Here is an 18,504-nt window from a genome sequence, read left to right on the forward strand (position 1 = left end):
CCCAGGGTTACGGGAGCGGGCCCTGCATGGGGCTCCTTGCTGAGTGTGGAGCCTGCATAAGATTCGCTCTCTCTCTGCTCCACTCCCCAACTTGCACTTTCTCGCTTGTAAAAAAAAAAAAAAAAAAAAAAAAAAAAGTTTAAAAAATGTCTTTATTTCTCACTGATTGATAATTTGGCTGGATATATAAATTTGTGCTCGTTGTACTTTTCCCTTCTAATTTTGAAAGCACTGTTTCAGTATGATATACCAATTAGATCATGGACTCTGGAGACAGACTGCCTGGTTCCAATCCCAGCTCTTACCATTTATTAACTGTGCTATTTGGGCAAATTTGTACTTTGCTCCCTTGTACCTCAGATTTCTCACCTGTAAAATGGAGATCGTCATAGTACCTATGTCATAGGGCTGTTGTAAGGATGAACTGTAAAGCACTTACTTTAGTACAGTAGAGTTAAAGTCTACCCTGAATATCAGCCACCACTGCCTTCCAACTTCTGGTGTTGTCAAGGAGTCTGAAGCTGTTTTGATTCTTGATCCTTTCTAGGTTACTCATTTTCTTTTTCTTCAGAAGTGGCTAAAAGTCTATTTGTACCACTATTCTGACATTTCATAATGATGTTCTTTAGTGTAGGCTCATTTTAAATCATTTTTTCCTGAGCACTCAAGAGATTTTTTCAGTCAGGAAACTCATGTCATTCAATTTGGGGAGATCCCATTGATTAATGAAACAATTACGTATTTAAAAAAAAATTTTTTTTTCAACGTTTTTTTATTTATTTTTGGGACAGAGAGAGACAGAGCATGAACGGGAGAGGGGCAGAGAGAGAGGGAGACACAGAATCGGAAACAGGCTCCAGGCTCTGAGCCATCAGCCCAGAGCCCGACGCGGGGCTTGAACTCACGGACCGCGAGATCGTGACCTGGCTGAAGTCGGCCGCTTAACCAACTGCGCCACCCAGGCGTCCCAAAACAATTACGTATTTAATGATCCAGTCTTTCCTTTTTTCCCATGTATTTTCACCTGTATCTTTTATACCTTATATTTTCATATATTTAATGTTGAAGAGCTCTGCCTCGTTCTTATGTCCTTTTTTTAAAGATAGCCTGTTCTTGTTTGATAGATTCATATCTTCTTTTACCTCTCTGAGGATTGTAATTAAAAAACCACTTTTCCCCTGCTCCTTTTATAGTCTTCATTTTCTCTGTTTGTTCTTACCACATCTTTAATATTAGAATCTTCCTTCTAACATCTGGTGATTCTTGGTATCTGCCAAGTAGGCAGAAAAACACTGATTAGAAGCTCTGTGTGTGTGGATGGGGTTTGTCAATTGTGGGTTTCACCACGAAGCAGTTTTTTTTTTAATGTTTTTATTTATTTTTCGAAGGAGAGAGAGAGACAGAGTATGAATGGGGGAGGAGGAGAGAGGGAGACACAGAATTCGAAGCAGGCTCCAGGCTCTGAGCTGTCAGCACAGAGCCCGACTCGGGGCTCAAACTCACAGACTGTGAGATCATGACCTGAGCTGAAGTTGGTCGCTCAACAGACTGAGCCACCCAGGCGACCCTTACCACAAAGCAGTTTTACTGGATCTGATCAGGAGCTGTTCATGTCACAGAGAAGAAATCTTGCAATCTCCTCTCTGGAGGATGTATATCAGGCTTCCAGCCTGCTGGGAAAGAGGGTTTGGGCAGTATTTACATTTTAATTTCATCCTCTTGTTTTTTAATGCACTTTCCCTTTCTAGAAAGTAAGCCTTCAGTGTTTTTGCTGCCGTGGAGGACAGTAATCCAGCTGTAATGACCTGGAGAGGATATCTAATTACTCTTCAACAGATTTCCAACCAAAGCTCTGTTTTCTGCTCTGTTTCCCAGTTCTGTACTTCAAACTGGGATTCTCTTTTGGTGTTCATATCACTCATTTAGAAGTTGCTTTTGTGGGTCTTCTGTCAGTGCCACTAGACTTTTTTTTTTTTAAACAAGAAGGGAGCAATTGTTCATGCTGCTGTTTTCACTTTACTCACCAAGAACATCTTTCCAGGTCAATAAATATTCTCTGAACTATGTTAATAGACGTCTTGTATTCCTTCATATAAATGTGCCATTATTTATTTAATCAAGTTTTTACTGCTGGGCAAATTTGGGTTATTTCCAAATTCTTGGGGTGCCTAGGTGGGTCAGTCAGGTAGTGATTGACTCTTGATTTAGGCTCAGGTCATGATCTTGCATCTCTGTGCCGGTGGCACAGAGCCTGCTTGGGATTCTCTGTCTCCCTGTGTCTCTGCCCCTTCTGCACACACACACACACACACACACACACACACACACACACGCACTCTCTCAAAAATAAATAAATGAAACTTAAAAAAAGCCCTACAACAAATTCTTTATAAGCAAGAATGTGTTAAATGTTTTTGTTGCAAAAATTCTGTCTACACCCTTCATTATTTCCTCAAATTCAATTCACTGCTCCTTATGACAGTACCACTTTTGACAGGTCATTAATCCCATGAGGTGCTTTGTGAAATTATAAACTTTTTGCAAACAAACATGTTTGGGATTGCTGACATTCTGTGTGGGTCAGTTTAAAAAGCTCCACAGCTGATTTTGTTCTACAGTTCAGTTTGGAAACCACCACAATCACAGACTCACTCCTATTTTACCCAGGAAAGCTGTGCTCATTGAAGCCTGAGTGAAGCAGGAGAAAAACCGGCAGGTGTCTTCGTCCATGTGGGCTTGCTGTAACAGAATACCATAGACTCAGTGGCTTATAAACAACAGAGGTTTCACACAGTTCTGGAGGCTAGAATATCAAGGCACTTGATTTGGTGTTTGGTGAGAGCCCATTTCCTGGTTCAGAGGGTCATTTATTAGCTGTGTCTTCACATGGTGGGAGGGGTAAGAAGCTTTCTGCAGCCTCTTTTTATAAAGTCACTAATCCCATTAGGTTCTGCCTTCATGACCTGATCACCGCCCAAATGCCCCACCTCCAAATACCATGAGTGGGGATGAGGTCTCAACATGGATTTGGGGAGACACAAACATTAAGTCAGTAGCAGCACTGCAGGAGGATGTCTGGCTCAGGATGACAAATAGCCCAACGTTAGTAGAAGGCACGCAGCATAACCCACCTACTTTTTTATCATCAGGATGTGCTCGGGGGCCTATACGGTGGGAAGTAATGCCTTTGGAATAATTTTATTTAAACAAATCCACGAATTAAGGCACAGTTTGTTTGGAAGCCAAACTTTGTAGCCTACACTCCACAAAAAAAGAATGTTTAACACTGTTGAGAATTTTGAGGGAGGCCTCTAGATGGAAGAAACCACCATCATTTCAGCAATGTCAAATAAAGGGCCAAATCTATTAATTCTCAAGCCTTAATGAGCAGAAATCTCACTAGACAAGCTTCTTAAAATGCAGATTCCTGGGCTTCATGATTCTTAATCTAACTGGTCAGTGATAGCGTAGGCCCTAAATACTGAATCTGTAGTGAGGATCTCTGGAAATCGGATCCAGGTAGTCCCTGGACCACGATTTGACAAATTGGCTTTAGATAACGTTTCGCCAGGAATTACGAGGGTTGCTTGAATCTGAAAACATCTCTAGAATTCTCTTGTTAGCTGTCACAGGATCTCGGGATGGGGGGGGGGGGGCGCGGTGAGGCTGAGAAAACTTTTCCCCATCAAACAGGGCATCAAGGCCAGAAGGCACGCTGGTGATCCGGTTTGGAGTGGTTTTCATGGAGCTGAGTGTGCGGGCAAACGTTTGGGAAGTTAGGCCTTCTAACCGTCTGACCGACTGTTTCCTGGGGTTACTGAAAATTCATGCAACCCCTTTAGACAGCAAAGCTGTCGGTCTGGAAGCTACACAGAGCCTCGGAAAGGGCTTTTAAAAACAGTAATTAGACAAAAGGAAAAAACAAGTCGGCCTGCCCTTTGGTCCCAGGAAGAGGAAATGGCCGCTCAAAATTTGGAACCATAGTTTTGGGAGTCCCTGTTCTCTGCCCCTTAACTGTTTGTAACGTAATAACGCTCCCCTTTCTTTCAGGCCCGCGGTCCCTACTTTGAATAGCTCTAGAGTCTGATTAAGGCGCCCACACTCGGATCTCTGACCCGCACAAATAGCCGACCGCCCACCCCCTCACGGGCTGGGCCGGGAGTCGGGGTTCAGGCCGAGAGGGGTGAAAGTCTCCCAGGACTTTTCACTGCGCGCTTGAGAGGGGGCGCGGTCCTCGCCGGCCCAGTCCCGACGGCGGGTCGAAGGTCACGGGCGGAGAGGCCCGAGCCGCGCAGCCCCGAGTCTCCGACCGCAGCTCAGGATCCGGGCGCCGGGCTGCCGCGTGCTTGGCGGGCGCACGGAGCGCTCGGACCGCCGCACCCCGCGCCCCGCGCCGGGCCCACCCGCTCCCTGGAGACGCGAGCGCCATCGGCCGCCCACGGTAAGCGCCAGGTGCCCCGCGGACGTTCCGGAAGCCGGCGGCGAGCGAGCTCTGCGGCTCCGCCGGCTCCTCCGGCTCTTCCGCGCCCCGGCTTTCAAGCTCAGATCCGAGGCGGCTTCGCGGCTGCTCTTCCGCGCCTTCTCTTCCGCCGCGGGGCGAGCTGTGGTCCGGAGGCTTCCCCAGCGCGCGGACCACACTCCTGGGGCCCGGGCGCAGCGTCCCCCGCCCCCGGCCTCACTTTTTGCCCTTACACACTTGGCCCCGGCACAGACAGGCTGCGTGTCTTCCTTGACAAGTACGCCCCGTTTGCCCGGCCAGGACGAGCTGCCCGCTTTCTCTTTGGTCAGCTCACGAATCCCTTCTAGAAAACACACCGGAAGGGGGAGTTTTGGGCCAAGCGATGCCTTTTCTGTCCAAAACGCCCGCCTCCTGCACACCTGGTTTTAATAAGAGCCTAGGGAGAAATATGGCTAGGAGCCCGAAGGATCCCCAAGAAATTCCGTCCACAGAGAGAAAGAAGGGTGCACACGGGTTGCACGTGAGCAGACGCACTCAACTGTTACAAGGGTTTGTGAATACCTCGTGCACTTTTCAACTCTATTTGTAGTTGGGAGAGGATGTAAGTGGTAGTGATGTTGGAAATGGGATATTAACAGCAGTAAAAGCCACATTTATTAACACTGAAGACAGGAAGATGGCACAGTTATGCACAATGTATTCTTTTCTTTCCAGTTTTAATAACAAAACAGGAATTTTGAAAAACAACTGCCACCCCTTCCTGTACTCCCGCCGGCTTAATCCACGCGCACACGTATTTTTTTTTTTTTTTTTTTTACATAGTTGCAATTAGGGGTACATGGCCTTCTTACTTCAAATTCTGGAACAAGGGAGGTAGATTACATCCCGACAGAACGGATGTCTTCATTAGTTCTAGGAGAAAGATCTTTCAGTGCATGAGCTGGAAGTTAAAGATTGTATCATGCTTTCAACCTATATTACAAAAGTTTAAAGGATAGACATGAAAGGCTTTTTAAAAAGATCCTTGTGAGACACATAAATGTAAATATATATTCACACACATTCTTTTTGCATCTTCATTTAAAGCCAGGGACAATTTTTTTTCCCCAACATAGTACTTTGATCTTTATACTCTTAAGGAAATAACTACCCTGTACTAGAATTTTGAAAGCACTAGTTTTTCATCATTTTTTAACCCCCTAATGAGTATTTAATCAGAGGCCTCAGGGTCTTGCACTTCTGTTCTCTCTGCCTGGAATGCTTTTCCCTTGCCTTTGCTTTGCTAGCTCCTCCTTATTTAGATCTTAGCTCATATCCATTTCCGTGCCCACCCACATGCTTGGACAAGGATATTTTGTGTTTTTCAAAGCACTAACCACGATCTAAAATTATTAATTGATTATTCCTGGCCCCTCGCCTCGTAATGTAGGGGACATTGCTGTTTTACTTGCTGTTCTATCCCAGAGCCATATCCCCCACTCCCAGAGTCTGCCAGGACTGGTATTTAGTGACTAAATTTACTGAAAACCCAATCTTTGTAGTATAGTGTAGCCTTGGGAGCACTTGCTGAAATGTGACCCTGGAGGAAACATCTTTAGTCTCCTGTTCCCCACCCCTTTTTCCCCTTGGTGACTTGGGTGCAGCTGCTTTCTCATCTGCTGGCCCTTCTTGGGGCCCCACCCACAGTGACCCAGGCCAGCCCCAGGAAGTGGGCCCTGGAGGCAGATGGGGCCTCAGGCAGTTTTTCTGGGGCTGGATTTTGGACTGGAGAGTGGCTGGGATTCTCCCCCAGAGGCCTGGGACTGCTGGCCGCACAACCCCCCTGACCCTTTAGCACTTCCCAGTGCTTGGCTGTGCGCATGAGGCTCCAAGGTTCGTGGTGGGAGCTGTTCATGAAAGATGCTCTGTTATTGTTGGACTCCAGGCACAGGGAATAATTAGGGGGGTGACATGTGCTAAAGCAGAGGTCTTTCCTTGTGGGCTGGGCTACAAGGCTGCAACTGGCCTGCTTGCTGGCAAAGGCCGTGGATTCCTGCAGATTCCTACGTGGTTCACTTCTCAGAGGAAGCCTTGATGAGGAAGAGGCTGGGAGCGGGGGCAGAAAGTTCGGAATTTCCCGTGGTTCCTTGGGGATTGATTGTTGTAGAGAACCACCCGGCCAACACCAAGGTGAAGTGGCTGGGCCTGCTTGCCTTTCCTCAAGGCCCCATGCGGCTCCCAGGGGCTTGCAGGCTGCCTAGCCAGGGCCTGCATGTTGAATGGGCAGAGCCCGAACCCGCAGCTGTGGGAGGAACCGATGTTCTGGGAACTGTCGGGTGCCAGAGCAAGAAGCTTCTTAAGTTCCTCAGTGCTGAGCATGGTGCCTGGCACATGGTGGGTGTTTAGTAAGTGTTCGTTCAAGTATGAAGGATGAGAATGCCCTTAGCGCTGTGTTTCAAGCCTGAGTGTGTCCAAGAATGTAGACTCTGGAGGCTCACTGCCTGGGTTCAAATCCTGGCAGCTCCACTTATAAACTGTGAGCACACTATCATACTTCCCTGTGCCACACTCCGCATCTGCAGGATGCAGATAATAATGTTCTCCACTTCGTGGGGTTGTTGGGAGGTCGAGATGTGGACGTTTTGGAAAGTACATAGAGCAGAACCTGGTGCATAGCAATAGGGTTAGTGCTAAACAAAAATTAAAGATAAAATATGGAGAAGGTAACAGTTCCCTCATGGGGAATGGACAAGGAATGGAATCAGGGAGGGGCATATAAATTGTAATTGTCATTTTCTTAACCTGGGTGGGTACATAGGTTTTGTTATACTGCTATTCTTTATACTTTACAGATATAAATGCTTTAATAACTGTTCAATATATAAAACACTAAAAATTCAGTGTATCCTGTACTGCATTTTAACACACTGAAGACTATTGCAGCATTAATTTGTACAACCTATCTTATTCTTGAACAACCTTATGAGGGAAGAACTATATTATTTCCAGTTTGTAGATCCAGAAACTGAGGCTGAATAACTTGCTTAAGGTCTGCACCGTTAAAAATTTTTTTTAAAATATTTATTTCTGTTTTTGAGAGAGAGAGAGAGAGAGAGAGAGAGAGAGAGAGAGAGAGAGAGAGCACAAGTGGGAGAGGGAGAGAGAGGGGTAGGTACAGGATCCAAAGCAGGCTCCAGGCTCTGAGCCATCAGCATAGAGCCCAACGTGGGCCTCAAACCCATGAACCGTGAGATCATGACCTGAGCTGAAGTCAGATGCTTAACTGACAGAGCCACCCAGGTGCCCCAAGTCTGCACTGTTAAATAGGAAAGCCAGGATTTAAATCAGAGTCTGGGTTCTTAGTTCCTGTGTATGGCTTTCTTAACGTGTCACAGATACAGCAGGTTGCATCAGAGCTTTAAAAAAATGGAATTCATTACTCTGCCTATGTCCACTCACATAAACTTGCACACTGAGACTTAGCTGTCAGAATTTTCAGTCATGTGAAACCAAGTCAAAATACAGAAATAAGCTGGATACAGAAATAGCTGACTGCAAATGGCCACTCCTGACCCTCTACTTCAAATTTTATATTCATTGAAACAGCCTCCTATTCTCATAGTTCACTTAATAATAAGAAATGTTATACATTTTAATTTAAAATAAATGTATACAAAATGAGATGTCACTTATATGTGCTTTACTCTGTATATAGAGCACATATAAAATCTTTATAAAACATATATTGGGATTCCATCTAAGATTTCATTAGAAAAAAGGTCTGGGATGCAAGAAAGAAAAAAAGAAAATTGACTATCACTGGCTTAAGGGTATAACTGAGGTTTAGGAATTTGATGGTGTGTGTTAAATTGTTATTCAACATTTTTTAAATGCTTTTATGTATGAAGCATTGTGTTATGCACTTAGGAAAACTAAGAGATGATAGAACAGTTTGATATTCAAAGTTGTTTGTAGTCCTTCAATATGTAATACATTAATATATAGTTGACTTTTGAACTATAGGGGTTTGAACTGTGTGGGTTCACATATATGTGGATATTTTTCGGTAAATATAATACAGAACTGTAAATGTATTTTCCCTCCTTTAATAATGTTTTCTCTCTACTTGCTTTACTGTAAGAACACAGTATATAATATATATATGTGTATATATATATATGTAACATAACATACAAAATATGTGTTCATTGACAAAATCTGGTGTTTGTATGTTATCAGTAAAGCTTACATGGAATTTTGACTTCACAGGTTGGAACCCCTAACTCCTGTGTTGCTCAAGGGTCAACTGTACTATTGACCATTTTGGAACTTATGATACTATACCAAGCTGAGTGTATTATGAACTATGAGATTCCTATAATCAAAGCGTTTGGGAGAATTCAAGGAAAATGTCAGTGATTTCACAGTGTCAGCATTTGAGCTGAACTTCAAAGTTGGAAAAGACAAGGGGGAAAGGAGGGAGGCTCAAACCTGATTGAGGATGAACAAATGGCAGTGGAGGGAGGCAGGGTGTGATAGCAAGCCTTGAGGTCCATTCAGGGAATGGAAAATAGTTGACTATAGTGATAGGTTCTCTGTAGTGGGGATGCCTATAGGAGGGCAGGTTGGAAGAATTTCACATGCCAGACTAAGGGGTAGGTAATGGGGAGCCACCGAAGGTTTCTAAGCATAGTTGTGATAGGCTCAGTACTGTGATCTGGAACATTCTTCTGATACTTGCTGTTAAGAGGAAAGAAAACAGATATGAAGACCAGGGAGTAGGCTATTGGGATAGTCATAAGGATTTAAACTAGTATGATGGCAGGGGACAAGGAAAAAAAGGGTGATGGAAGAGGTATGGCTGGAGCTAAATTTATAGTTTGATGACTGATGGAATGTGTGGACAGAAGGAGAGGTAAAAAAAGACTAACCATTTGAGATTGGATGCCACTTACAAAATAGAGAAGTCAAGAGGGGGAGGAGCTGGGCATATTTTAAAAATGATGAATGGGTGAAGATCTGAGGAATTCAAATTTCTATTCTATAGGACTTCTCTGAGCCTTTAGAGAGAATGTATCATACGGCATTTCCCAGGTTGTCCACAGAAACCCCCTCTCCTCCTCCCTAAACTTCAAGTAAGAAGCAAGCCTAGTGCCTTGGACCTTTAACAACCCTAGTCCTACATTACAGCAAGGAAACATCATCCAGGAAGGACACTGTGTTCTGGAACCCAGGTGAGTTTGCATTTGCCTATCTCTTCAAGCAGTTTTTGTAGGTCCTATTTCATCATGCCTCTAATTTATAGCATAGGGAAAGTGTATTATAAGCTTTGAAGGAAAAAGGAGTGAGAATTTCACACTCCTGCCTGTAAGGTTGGGAAATCGTGGGGAAATTTTGAATTTTCTTGGCAATACTTCGCTCTTCCTTCTGAAGGCTTGGAGGAGGTGGAAGCTCTTTTCTGTTATTGATGCTCTGCTACAGCTCTTGCTTGTACATGGTTTCCTTTGGAACAGGTCCTTGGGTTTTGAGACATCATGTAGGCATTTTATACCAGATCATCCGAATTGACTCATGTTGAGGTCTGCCGCAAGCTGTTCCAAGTGACATTGAAGGACATGATTCCAGTTAAATCAAAGACTTCCCTTACTGGAAAGTCATCGCTGTGATTAAAAAAAATATGAAATTATATACATAATGTAAAAGTTAGCATTTCAGCTTTTAAGTATACAATTCAGTGGCGTGCAGCGTGTTCACATTATTGAGCAGCTATTACCACCATCCGTCTCCAGAACTTTTCCAACTCCCCAAACTGAAACCCCATACTCACTAAACAGTGACTCCATATTCCTCACTCCCCACCCACCCCTGGTGCCCACCATTCTATTTTCTCTTTATGAATTTGACTACTCTAGGGGCCTCATATAAGTGGAATCATACACTTTTATGTGGCTAGCTTACTTCACTTAGCATAATGTCTTCAAAATTCATCCACACTGTAGCATGGGTCAGAATTTCTTTTCCTTTTAAGGCTAAATAATACGCCATTGTATGGACAGACCGTACTTTTTTATCCATTTATGTGCCTATGGACCTTTGTGTTGTTTCCACTTCTCTGTGATCTTGATTCAGTTCTTAAAGTAGTCCCTGCATGGGATTTCCATACAAGTTGGAGATGCCTTTCAAGTTTGTTTTAGTTATGTTTGAGTTGATAATAGAAAATGACAAACCATCTCACTAAACCAAGATGTGAAATTGAGTTCATTAAACTTTAGAGAAAAAAAATACTCTCTAACCCAGACTTCAAGTGGATTTGGATAGCAACAGTTCTGTACTTGACTGGGGGGCTTGGCTTGGTCCCAGGAGCCCACCGGGGATGGACGGGCGCTAACTCTGCAGTTGAGAGATAAGTATTGGGGCTTTGCTGTGCTTTCCTACATCCTTGCAAAGCCTAAAGCTTTAGGGGTGGGGGGTGGTGGTGGGGAGGGAGCAGGGAGTAGTAGGTTGGCTTGACATCCAGGCCTAGACACCATGGTCAAGAATTCAGCTGTTGCCCAGGAACATGCTGCTTTGGAGGCCGCTATTGGTTCTTAGTTTTGAGTAGGGGCAACATTAGCAGAGGACTTTGGTGCAGTGTGGAGACAGGGAGAGACCACCAGAGTCCAGAGCTCAGCCCAGCTTCCCACACCACCCTTTCTCCTTCCCTGAGGACTTAGATTTAGGGAAAACAAAATAGTTTTGACTGAGTTATTAGGTTGGAATAATTTCAAGTCTAGTTTAATGAGTTTCTCATCCTCTGCCAGCCTTATAGGGAATCACTTTATCTTTTGAATTTACTGGTTCCCACATTGTATGCCTTGATGCCTTGGGGTGCTGCAGTAAACTTGCAGGGTGCCATGAGATATATTAAGTTTTTAAGGGAAACACAACTGTACTTGACATTTGTGGGATGCCCTAGAACTACTTGCTCGAGGTGTTCATAGTTTTAACATGAGATTGTGCTACGTTCCTTCCAATGGTGTCATATCTTTGTGAAGCTGGGTTTTTGGTGCAGCTGTGATAAAAACCGAGTGCCTAATGAAAATCAGTGTAGACTAGGAGATGAGAGCAGCGGTTTCCAATCTGATTCCAAAGTGTAAGAAGTCACACGGTGCCCAACAGGTATACACCATCCATTAAGAAGTAATTGTGACCATTTAAGAAAGAAAATTTGCTTTTTCTTCAATTTACATGTGTTCTTCTTTCAAATGGCCACTCAATTGTTAGGACATAAATACTTAGTAAATTGTTTGGACTTTAAAACTTATTAAATGGAACTGTTAAGCATTTCTTTCATCCAAGGGGTGCCATAAATTACTGAGACGCTAAGGGCACCTTGTATCACGAGAGTTTGGGATTCTTTGCTATAATTTATCAGAAAATTCCCGAAGTATTTACTTTTAAATATGTCAAGTATGGGACTGGAGATGAGGTAACAAGAGGAATAAAATAAACACTTTGCTTTGAGAATGGCTTTATTTATGTATTTTTGATTATAAAATTAATATGTATTGCCGGTTATTTTAAAAATCCAGAAAGATACAGAATAGAAAATAAGACCTCCATATTCCCATTCTCTGTTTCCCTCCCACCCCAGAAATAACAGCTATTAACATTTTGGTGAGTATTCTTCCTGACTTTTATTTCTCTCACATATATTTAAGATTAGATGTTATATAAAAATTGGATCATATATATTCTATTTTGCTTATTGCTTTTTAAAATTCACTATATCATAGCTATCTTTCCCTGTCAACATGAGTAGATTTGTAATCATACTTAATGCGTATATATTTACTTTAAACAGATTTACAAATAGACTTTCAAGAGAAAAAAGCCTCTCAATTCTAAAACCTAATTTATTACTGACTGGTTGAGTAGCTCAACCATGCCCCCTTGTGGCATGCTACGATATTTAACATTTTTCTCCGAAGAGTTGTGTGTAGGCCTTGTATTCTGGCATGGAAGATACAAAGGTGAATGAAATAAGATCTGTTTTAGAAGCTCACAGTCCATAAGAGGAGATGAAATGTATAATTAAGTAACTATGGGAGGACATAAAAAGTAATTAGGTATATCATAGGAGAGCTACATTTAAAACCCCCTTAGGAGCAAGGGGTTAGTCCATCTGTGAAGATTAAAGACTTCATGGCACATGATGGCAGCAGCAGCAACAACAATAATAACGGAAAACATTTACTGAGTTTTTAAGCCAGGCACGGCTCTTTGCACTTTTTATAGCAAAGATGGAATTTCTCTCTTTTAGGCTTTACACATGGGAAAGATTTCAACTCAGAGGGGTTACAAGGAGATGGAATGGGGCAGGGGTTAGTACACTATGTGGGGGAGCCGCAGGAACAAATGCAGGAGAGTCTGTACAGAGAGGACTAGGCCTTGCAGATTGCCTGGAGTGAAGTGGGAAACAACATTGAAAAGAGGCTAGTGCTTTGAATCCCAGTCTAAGGAATGTGACCTTAATTCTGTTGACAGGCATTGGTAACCAATGATTCAAGAGTTTTGATCAGGAGAGTAATTTTATCAGAGGGGGGCTTTTATTTTTTTTATTATTATTATTATTTTTAAAATATTAATGTTTATTTATTTTTTTTAAATTTTTTTTCAACGTTTATTTATTTTTTGGGGGACAGAGAGAGACAGAGCATGAACGGGGGAGGGGCAGAGAGAGAGGGAGACACAGAATCGGAAACAGGCTCCAGGCTCCAAGCCATCAGCCCAGAGCCGGACGCGGGGCTCAAACTCACGGACCGTGAGATCGTGACCTGGCTGAAGTCGGATGCTTAACCGACTGCGCCACCCAGGCGCCCCCAGAGGGGGGCTTTTAGAAGATTCACTTTTTCAGCAGCGTGAAAGATGAGAGGCTCATGGTGGAGTGGCCAGCCAAGAGGCTACTGCAATAGTCCAGGCAAGATACAGTGCCACTCTAGAGAGGTGCAGCAGCAAATGGAAAGGAGAAATGAAAACCTTAGTTAGGAAGGCAGCAATGAGAGGATCTCTTTCTTGAATTTCACAGGTTTATTACTGATATAAAGCCACGGTAACTTTCGTGAACTCTGAATGGAGGTCTTCCTACCCAATGGTTCATACGTGAGCTAAATAGATTGATTTACCAGTGTTTGCTGACTCGTTTCCTCCCTTTCCTCCAAGAAACTTGTTATTTTAGGGACACCGGCTAGAACATTATTCAGCATCCCATCTGGTAATTTTGACAGGGCCCAGGTCCTCTGGCAGGGCATACTATTCCTAGCCATTATCTAAATTTGTGATGGTGGCATGGTATTTCGAGAATGGTTTTTTCCAGTGAATATTAAAACAGAGGGAATTTGCTGAAGCAGAGCAAACAAGGGCTGGATTAGACCTGAGGAGCTGATTCTAAGGATGGGAGATAACTGGAATTGCATGATCAAGGGACTGCAGTGCAACTGCTTTGTGGCCAATTAAAAAGATGAGACAGTTGGGGAGCCTGGGTGGCTCAGTCGGTTAAGCGTCCAACTCTTGGTTTTGGCTCAGGCCATGATCTCATGGTTTGTGGGTTCAAGCACTGCATGGGGTTCAGGCACAGAGCCTGCTTGGGATTCTCTCCCTCCTGCTCTCTGTGTCCCTCCCGCACTCACTTTCTCTTTTTCTCAAAATAAATAAACTTCAAAAAAATATGAGAGAATTAAATTAGATGATGGGAGTTTAGCTTGTCTTCCAAAATAATCTATTTTATTTTATTTATAAATGTTTATCAAAGAAATCCAGCCTTTAATATTATAAGCACCTAGTTCAGTGATTCTCAAACAAGGTCACCCATTCATTGGTGAGCCATCAGGATCTTCTTGGTGGGCTCAAGCCCATCCCATAAATGAATAGGGTGTTATAATAAAAAGTAAGGTACATCAGCTCACATTTATCTCTACTAAAGCTAATAATAAACGATTCAGATATCTTCCTCCCAGTTCTTGGTTATCACCAGCTTTCCCCTGCCTATGTGGGAGTGTCCCTACATAGTCTGAGGGTCACTGATGTGGAAAGAAGTGATTATATTGATTGCTCTTCGTGCATTTCCCCAGTAACTAGTGAACTTCTCTGAACTTCATGGGTCCTCTGAAATACTGTTCCTTGAGAAGCTATCTTGAATTATGTCACATTTTAAGGATAAGTAAGTTGAGTGAGGGAAAGTTATGTCAGGTGTTTCTACGGTCTCCAGGACCTAGAATTCAAAAAGATTTACATGGCTTTTCTCTCTGAATGTTAGAGGTTATGCTTTTGCTCGTGGCAAAGAGCTTTGACTGAATATACCGTATAACATAATATAATGCAGTTCTTAAATTTGTGGATCACTAATTAACATGCTTGAGCTATTTCAAACTTTGCTGGAGTCATAATTCAAAACTGATTTGTCATCAGTATATAGCAGTATCATATTTCAGACCCTATCAGATTATAGTTATGCACTTTATCACTTTTTAACCATTTAAATTACATTCCTGTTAATAGGATCTATGTTTTAACATCAACAGGCAGATTGGTGGATTGCATGGTTCGTGTCTAGTTGAGTTTTTATGGCTAATTGGGCACATATGTACTAAACTAACTCCTCTATTTAGAAGTGAGGGATTTTACTAAAAATGAGCATATTTTTATTACAGGCAGTTTAGTTTCATCTGCTTAAGTAGTTTTAAAACATGAACCATTTTTCAGTACAACTGTGTCTTAATGTGTTAACTGTATTTTTTAAATGCAGATTTCTTTCACTAGCTTAATGGGAATTCACAGAAATCATAGCCTTTTAATTAAAGCCAATCTGTTTCAGTACCAGACATTCTGAAAGATTCCAGTGAACCAAAAAAGAACACATTTCTGCACTGGAAGTGTGCATATGGGACCCTTCAGAAGCCTGACAGAAACGCCTGATGGAAGGATTTGAAACAGGAAAAAGATTAATAAAAAGAATGTCAGAGTAGTTTTCAGAATAGCTTAAATAATGTGTGTAGTGAAATAATTTTCTACACCAAAGGATGATTTGATTGAAAAACTGTGACTCTTGCATAGCCTTAATGCTATAAAGTCTAAATCTAACTTCAATCCATTTAAACTAAAAAGAGCCCACGATAGCTATATTTTTCAACCCTAAAATTGGTTATAAGTGACTATATTTTCAAAACTAGTTTAAGAGGTCTGACAGGCAAAAATTGGAAGACAAAGGAACAGAATATTTAACATCGAAAGGACCCTGGAAAATCTGGAATGTATAGTCATTGTAGTGTTAGTTGTAAGGAAATCACAGGATATGTTTGGGTAGAGTTTGGTCAAACAGAAAGAACCTGAGACCGGAAGTCAGATGCACTTAACTAGCTTTGGGGCTAGACAGGTCACTTAACCTTGCTGTGTTTCTATTTTCTCCATTGTAAAACAGTGATTATATCTACCAAAGCTATCTTATGGTTAATGTGAAGATCCTAATGAGCTATTAGGTATAAAAGCCTCTGGAAAAGTAATGCTAAAGTTTTATACAAGTGGAATTATTTCTGTGGTTTTGAGTAACCATGGCCAGGCAGAGAACATGTTTTTTTGTTTTTAATATTTATTTATTTTGAGAGAGAGAGACACACACAGAGAGAGAGAGGGAGCAAGTAGGGGAGGGACAGAGAAAAAGGGAGACAGAATTTCAAGCAGGATAGCGCAGAGCCCGATGTGGGTCTCGAACTCACAAACTGTGAGATCATGACCTGAGCCGAGATCATGAGTGGGATGCTTAACCGGCTGAGCCACCCAGGCACCCCCAGAGGATATGTCTTATTTGCCTTTGCCTCACTCAAGTGCCTAGCACCTGTCTGGTGTAAGGAAAGAGTTACACCAGATTTGAAGGAAGGAAGGAAGGAAGGAAGGAAGGAAGGAAGGAAGGAGGGAGGGAGGGAGGGAGGGAAGGAAGGAAGGAAGGAAGGATGGATTTTCTTTGCTCTAGTTTTATTTTCTCCTTCAGAGACTTGGGCCAAAAAAATAAAACTAAATGTGTGGTTTGGGATTCCTTAGAGTTTTACACAGGTGCACCGTGCTGGTACCCATCCAAGTCTGAACCACATGTATAAATACAAATATAGTCTGGTAGATATCCTAGTATTACATGTGTACAGGATGTTTTGTGGGATTTCTTTCCGTGGTATTGGATTTGGCAACTAGAACTGTAGTTGCAAATGCAACATTTTAAAGAAAGCCAATGACAACGTGCCCCCGCCCTTCCCTCCATTCCCTCCCTTCTCCTCTCCCCTACTGTGGGGCAGCCTTCTTGGTCCTCCTACCTCTGGTCATTGACCCAAGCCTTTTCTGTCATCCTGAGGGCCTTTTATGGAGGTTATGGGGCGGTGGGGGGGGGGGCGCGAAGGGAGAGAGAGAGAGTCTTCTTGGCTGTAGTCTTTTGGCGCAGTGGTGTTCATAATTTTCTCCCCTTTATGCAAGGGAGAGGCAGAGGCTGGGGGGTAATTGCTTCAACAAATTAAATGAGGGGAGAAATTCCTTCTTGCTTGCAAGAAGGGGAAACTGGCATTAGCTTCCCTGTTGGACTCCTGCTTGGGTAGCAGCCTTGCAGATGTGTCCCCTGGCTTAATGAGCAGAGGAGAGGACTGGAGAAGGATGGGGTGATGCTGTGGGGCTCACTGCCGGGTTGATGTGGCACTGGTTGATGTGGCAAAGATCCCCGAGTTTACTGTGGTCAGGTGTACACTATGGAGCAGGGCTGTTGGGTACGGCTCTCTTGCTGGTTTTCTGGCCAAAGAAGAGGGTGGCCCATTGGGCGAGGAAGCACGCTGAAGAGTCACACTCCCAGATGCAGCCTGCCCTGCAGGGGAGGCAGGTGAGGAGGGTCAAATTGAGTCACGTTGACATTTGAAGCTGAACTAACTAGCAATAAGTGACAGTGACCCAGAGGTGATGGAACTTGCTGGAGACCCACCACTCCAATGGGGAAGGGAGGCTTGACAGCACACAATAGAAAGCAGTGATCACAAGGTAGAGAGACAGAACACGAAGCCAAACCCAAACTGTTCCATGTTGTGCGGCACTGAGCAGAGGCTCTTTCATGAAGGTATGACATTAATTAGAAACTGTCCTTGTGTGGTCTGACTCCAGTTACTTAATCACAGAATCCAGACTCTGAGCAGACAAGACCTTAAAGATAAGTCCTTCTAGGCTAGTGGATTTCAGATGACATCCTAGGAAGTGTGCGGTGGGGGTGGCAGCCTACAGAGGTTGCTCAGGACCCCTGGGGGAGGAATGAGGATGGGTTTAGATGAAGGGGGTATGGAGGGAGGTAGATATACTGAGAGGGTGGGACTTCTGGTTTCTCCCCCTTAGCTAGAAAAAGTTTGCTTTTATCTGCTTTGTATATGAGGCTTCAGTGCAACATTACTTTTGTTCAAAGCTTCCCCAATTTAAAGACAAAGCTTCCTTATACTCTACGCCTCTTACTTCTGAGATTAATAAATTGAAGTTCGTACTGGGGGAAGTGGTAAGCCACAGGCCACAGAGCCTTGCGTGGCAGATTCGGGACACAGGTCATTCAGGTCTTTACCCTGTCCCAAACTGAAGAGTGGCATTAGCGTCATGAATTCAAGGTGCATTTACTAAGCAGCTACTAGATAGAGTCATGCAGTAGGTTTTTATTTCTTCTTCTTCCTAAAAGATTCATGCAGTTATTGCGTCCGTTTGGTGCCTTTATTGCCAGAAAAATAACAGCCAGCAGGGGCTTTCTTGGGTTACCTCGGTAAGAGATCTCTGCAAGTCAAACACTATTAACTTTAATGAAGCGGCTTTGATGGTGGGGAAGAGACAGCTGACACCACATTTCCCTAACAATAAACCACTCTGACAGATAAAAACAAACAGGCTCAAGATAACATATAGCATTTCAGAGAACAGAGCCAATAATGAACGCAGACGGATGTGAGCCGGGCTTTCCTCTAAGGCTGTGTCCCTCCATCTGTTGTGGAAACTTCTAAAAGGCAGGGTAGGATGATCTAATCTGGCTTTTA

General features: G+C 43.2%; 1 long non-coding RNA gene across 1 annotated transcript in view; it reads left to right on the forward strand.

Moving 5' to 3' along the window:
• The first annotated feature begins 4,043 nt into the window (after positions 1 to 4,043).
• Positions 4,044 to 18,504, forward strand: part of LOC121043598 (uncharacterized) — a 134,122-nt gene continuing 119,661 nt past the window's right edge. Inside the window, exons 1-2 of the long non-coding RNA XR_005796931.1 lie at positions 4,044 to 4,441; positions 9,486 to 9,672. This is a non-coding gene — a long non-coding RNA (uncharacterized LOC121043598). The remainder of the gene's footprint in view (positions 4,442 to 9,485; positions 9,673 to 18,504) is intronic.

The sequence above is a fragment of the Herpailurus yagouaroundi genome, unplaced genomic scaffold, assembly GCF_014898765.1.
Source record: "Herpailurus yagouaroundi ecotype Mexico unplaced genomic scaffold, PumYag 187, whole genome shotgun sequence".
NCBI lineage: Eukaryota > Metazoa > Chordata > Mammalia > Carnivora > Felidae > Herpailurus > Herpailurus yagouaroundi.